Source organism: Streptopelia decaocto (assembly GCF_964273445.1).
Source record: "Streptopelia decaocto genome assembly, chromosome: 8".
In the NCBI taxonomy this organism is placed as follows: domain Eukaryota; kingdom Metazoa; phylum Chordata; class Aves; order Columbiformes; family Columbidae; genus Streptopelia; species Streptopelia decaocto.
The window spans coordinates 3,236,534-3,242,533 of NC_138662.1; positions in this window are offsets into that span (position 1 = coordinate 3,236,534).

The window sequence follows — 6,000 nt, forward strand, 5'->3', positions numbered from 1 at the left end:
ATTTATTAATGTCTATATCAAGTTATTAAAAAGATATTTTGTATGCTGAAAACCCAAAACCCAGACCAAAACAAACACCTTATGTGCACACACTCAGACACATAGACATCCCAGTAAAAGTTAATGTTAGAAGTACATTGGAAGCCAGCACTGTTTTTCTATGTGTGCTAGGAAAATAAATTTTTAAATATCTCTTCAATCCTCACCCTGTAATTTCCTGGTCACCACACACTCTAGTCCTGTAGCAGTGGCTGGGAAAGCAGCAGCAGCAATTCAGAAATCTCTTTTCCCCCTGCCAATTTGTTACCCTAACTCAAGAAAAAGCAAGTGGTATGAAAAGAGCAAGCAGGTGTCCAATACAGGTGTGTGAGAAATTCTTCTGAAGTTGCCCCAGCATCTTATTCTAGGGCCTATTCTAGTACTTTTGAATGAAATTTGCAGACAGAAGTATGTTGGTTTGTGCCTGTGCAGACTTTGTGGACCGTGGACTGTCTGTCTGACAGCTATGCAGCTGTAATTCTGTCCAGTGCTTCTGGAAAGCACCAGTTGTTTTGCATGCAGTGCAGTTCTGGCACAGACAGCTAGTACTGGGGAACTGACTATGTCACCCTGGGCCACTGCAGGTGCTCCAGATGTGTGAGGAGCTCAGAGTGAAGGGAACTCTCTCAACTTTCTCCAAAAACTCAGAAGTCTCATTCAAAAAGGGAGAGTTCTCAAATCCCAGCCAAAGTAGCTTGTTTGAGCAGAACTGACAATCATTCCCAAGAGACTCCAGTATTTGTCAGCTTGTTTTGGTACAGCGCTTGTTGCTGAACTTGGTTGTTTTTGCAGGTCTGTGAGGAAAATGATGCAGTAGAGCTTAACGTGGTTCATCTTGCCCTCCCTTCAGTGAGTGAAAGTATCTTTTTAGCACTCTCCAGTTGTGTTTCTTCTTCAGACTGCTTAGGGTAGAGGTGTAGTTTCATGATCTGGACAAGGGTCTCTAGCCTGCTTCCTCATAACCAAACAGTGGATTCTCTTAATTCCTCCTTCATGGAGGCAGGTGCACCAAGTCTTTATTTTCTGGCCCTTCCCAGGGCAGCCAGTGCCACTCAGCAGCCACAGAGAAGCCTCATTCCTTTATAGCCAGTAGGCTTCCAGAAAGGAACAACAGTGTGAACCCCGCCTTGTTTAAGCAGTCTTAAAATGGTTCCAAACTCATCCATAAGCACTCTGAGTATGTCCTCTGACCTGCACTGTGTGCCTGTGGTGCAACTACGTTAACCTCATCGACAACAGCCACGCCACCTGTGTTGGAGAGATCAAACACTATGATACTGATACTGCAGATTTCATGCAGGTATTAACAATATAGCAGTTAAATATGTGGGGCAACCAATTGTCTTAAGGGATAAACAAGCCTAGAAAATAGCTAGGGCAGGTTAAAACACTGAAAACAGCCTATCACCATAAGCAATGTAAGACAAGCCAGCTCTTCCCAGACCCATTTCATCTCTCTTCACACAGACATCAGCTAGTACTAGCTGTTGTGGTGTGTTTCTTTTACTGAGGCAGTGCTGGTTGACATTCTCCTCTGCTGTTATTAAAATGTTACATTAATTTGACACTCTCCAGACTACACTCCTACAATACCAAGGACAATGCCTGAATATTTATTAATTACCACACTGCAGGTTGGTCAGCTTTCCCACTCCTGGGAGCTACCCAGCGCAGTTTACAGGGCCAGCAGCCACAGATTCCATACCAGATATCTCAAGAACCATGGGGAAGGAGGCTCTGGGTGACTGTCATAGGGGAGGGGTGACATTGCTTTCCAGCAGTCTCAACTATCCGTTGCCACATGACTCTGTCTGGGTCTCAGGCAATTCAGTTAATACCTTGTTAGCCGACTTCTCCAACAGCCAGATCAGCTAACAGCCCTGTGGCATGGGACATGCTGGGACCGCTCTGTCTTGCTTGGCAGCTTGGCCACTTGGTTACATTGCACTTGCTGTAATTTCACCTTAAAACTCTGTACTTCTCGTTATAAACCATTAACCAATTTCAAACAGTAATGGGTATTTATTCTAATTCTTGTCAGAGAGGCATCAGTGGGACGCTAGTTGTAATACAAATTGTGTTTATTAGTGACATATAAAACAAGCCAAGATTGTTAAAAGGGATTTGTGATTTCAAGCGTCTATCCTCAACAAATCAGAAAAGGATTGCTTTCTAGGAAATGCTGAGCAACAGTGTTCTGAAAATGTATTTAGTCTCTCAAGTTGAACACCTAAAATTACCATGGTCTTTTGAAAAGGTTTCCCATGTTGTTTTAGAAAGAGTAAAAACAGTTTGCAGTCTGCGTGACATGCCTTTAGAGTATCTATTTATATCTTCTTGGAGAAAGACATTTGTTTGATGACTTTCAAAAGTTCAGATTCAAAGTATTTGTTAGGAATTATTTGAGGAAATCAGAGTTATTTATAATAGGAAAATAGAAGTGTTTTCACCATACTAAAGAGAGTGCCAATATAAAGATAATTTCTGGTTTGCTCTGATAAGAACATTTAAAATAAATGTCCTGTAGGTAAGAGATAAGTTGAAACTTAAGCTGATAACGTTAATTAGTTATTCATGTAAAGAAAAAGAACATGTAACTTTAACATAAAAATATGCTTGAGATTCCAAACTGCATTAAAGCTTTGATGGGATGACATTAAATTCTCGTGAGACCAGTTTGTCTGAAGAATGGTAACTAAGATAAAAACAGACAATGAGGTTCTGGTTTTGAAAGGCAAATATTTTGGGACTGATGCTATCATTCAGATATATAAACATGGTATATGATATATAGTAATTGTTTGTACCCTTGCCAGTGGGCAGGAATACACAGAAGTATTGTAAACCCAAACTTCTAACTCCAGAAGACCCTGTATCTTCCCTGGAAGGCTGTGTGAAGGGAATGAAGGCAGCAGAGCTGTTTGTGCTAATCCCTTCTTGCTTCATGTGGCAGCATAGAACAGATTCAAAGTGAACATTAATTATATTACATGTAATGTGTCTGAGAGTTCAGAATGATTTTGGCTCTTTTAAAATCTTCTTGGGTTTGCGTTATCTTAATTTTCTAGTGACTTTCCTCCATTTTCCTGTTTGTTTCTGGCTTCATCAATCCTAAGAGTAAGACTTAGCAAATACATATGCTCTCTGACGAGATTAAATAGTGTTAAGCACCCGCTCCCCTTGGTTATTGTCTGCAGGACAATATTAGCACTTTCTAAAAAGACTGTTCAGTGTGTTTCTGATGGACGGTATCTAATGCCAGCTGTCAAGAAGTCTAGTCCCATAATATAATAATGGCAAATAATATTCACCCTTGTCTAAAATCAAATTCATGAACCAGCCCCCGTTTTTCTGCAGCTGACCTGAGAAACCTAGCTTTACTTTAAGTAGCAGGTAGGATCAGGAGGAGACTAGAGAAGTGCTGTTCTTCTTTATGCTTTGAACAAGGATTTTTCACAGAGCACAAGTGCTAACTAAATTTCCAGTCATAAGAGTTTTGGCATTGAATTTCAGAGGTGGCAGCATAAGACAAAGAATACCAGAGTGCATTAGTGGCTGTAGTGTTGCTGCCCTGGAGCGCTGTTGGGAATGCAGGTTCTGCAGAGACATGGTTCACAGTCCCGGGCGGGTTTGCTACTCTTACGAACTGTAGCTAGCAGCTCTCTTAATTTTGCTGCTGGGCTTAGACTAAGTCATCATTTAAGATAACACAGCAGATTTTGAATGGAAGGGCACACTTTCCTATCTGCTAGTATTATCATGTGGAGAATGTCTGTCAAGACACTGGTGATGGCAGTTTCTTAAGCAAATGTAGCAAGATTCGTCACCTCATTTGTGAGAGGTGTTAGTGAAGGAACTCTTAAATTCTTAGCGTTTTTTATATTACTAACTCTGAGCTCTGGACCTGAAGATGAGGAGGGTGAGATACATAGGTGCCCTGGAAATCTTTGCAAGTATCAGCAGTCAGTGCTAGGCAGTCAATATTTTTGCTTACAGTTTAGACTTGTGTACTAGACTATTTCAAGTATCAAATGGGATTCATGATAGGAAAATCAAAGTACTATCTTCATCTATTTTCACATGCGATTTTTTGGTAGAAAATATCCAGCGTTCACCCCAGATCTAGGAATTATTTTGGGTGACTGAAACCCTAAATTGCATTAAAGAAACTATTTAATGAAAGAAATCACCTGCTTTTAGATAAGGCTGCTGAATGTCCCCCCACAGGGAAAACTGTCCTGAGGCTGGGTCCATCCAGGACCTCCATCTGTGATAAGGAATAGTAGTCCCCACTAAGCCAGTTGGTGAGTTCACATTGTCCTGTTGCTTCCATTACCACTAAGCAGCACAGCTGCAGTTTTGATAGTCTGCTTTACCTTCCTTTATTTTTTAATTGTGTAGCTTGGTTGTCTTTAGTTAAGGAATTTGGAACCGGAGATACTTAGTTGTTAAAAAAATTTCTATTTCCCCTTCTCTGACCTCAGCAGCTGCACACAAATGCACTCATACATGTACGTGTGATGCAAAAAGAAATGTGAGAAGGTGATAGTTTAGGAAAAAACAAACAACATTGTCAAGGTTGATAGTGTTTTTACTGGATGTCAGAAGTTTGTGAATTCCTCTCCAGGTGTATGGCACTTGGAGGCATGGTATAAATAAGATGGCAGGTAAGAAATGTTTTAAAAGAAGTAAATGTCTGAAACAGCAGATTGGAAGAACAGGACTAGTAAAAACCAATAAATGGTTATCTGAGGGCTGTAAGCAAAAGCACAGGAACATTAAAATACTTTACATTACTGTAGTAAGAAAATATCATCTGGAGGAGGAAAGGCAAAATCACAAGACATAATAAAAAAAGAGCAATTATACAGTCTTGACAGGCACTGTCATTTGAGACAATAGCAATTGTAAGCTTTACAACTGAAGGTGTTTTAATAACGTAAAGTTCATGTTGATATGGGTGCTGCTTTGTGTATCACATATGTAAAGATGCCTCGGAAGCTGTCCTGCCCCTGGCACTCTGACAGGATTCCTGGAGCAAAGAATTGCCCAAGAGTATGCAAGCACTTACCTGTTCAGGAGGATGGTATCCTGCTGATTGCACTGAGTAATGGAAATGGTGCTTCTTCAGATGCTTCAGCATTGCGTGGCTTCACTGCAGAGAGCAGTCCCTAGGTAGCATCTCCTGGGAAAATGTAAAGCAATGCAATTAGATAACACAAGCAGGCTAGAGAAATAGAATTTCTAAGGGTGGCGTCTTGCAGAACTGGTGAAGACATTCCGATTTTGGTTTGGTGAGATACATCAAGTAATTTTTCACTAAAATAAATTCTAAATGCTGAAATCAAAATTGGAATTTTTCAAAGCTGTTCTAGAAGGCCAGATAGCTATCTACTATGCAAATTAATGAAATTATTTCTAGCAATTTGTGTAGCTTTCTCTCTTGGAATTTTTCCCTGGAGTAGATCACACAGATAAGAAAGTTCACAGTGCTTCACCCATTCTTTTGAATGTACAATCAAGTGTCTAATTGTCAGTCTGTTATTTCAGATCCTTTACAAAATGCCATTTTAAATCTAAATAAGAAGCTACTGCTCAGTAATGTGGGCCGAATCCCTTTGAAAAAGGAGAATATCTGTTCTTTGTTTCAAGCAAGGCAAGTTTGGAAATATTTCGCTTTCAAAAGGATGCATTCCCTAAGCACACTGGTTTTCAGCTGACAGTCTAAATGACTTGTTTTCTCTCCAGTCCCAAAAGATCCATGCGAGCAGAATGTGGATTTTGTACACACCAGCAAGGTGTCAAGGCTCACAATGGGCATTGAGGGTACCGAGTGTTAATGTGTACGGGACTTAGGCCAAGCTGTAAAATACAGAATGAGTGACAGCAGGTGGTATAATACAGAACTAGGCAAAATCCCACCTGCTGCAATTGGATGTTCATTGCCATCTTTTTTAATAT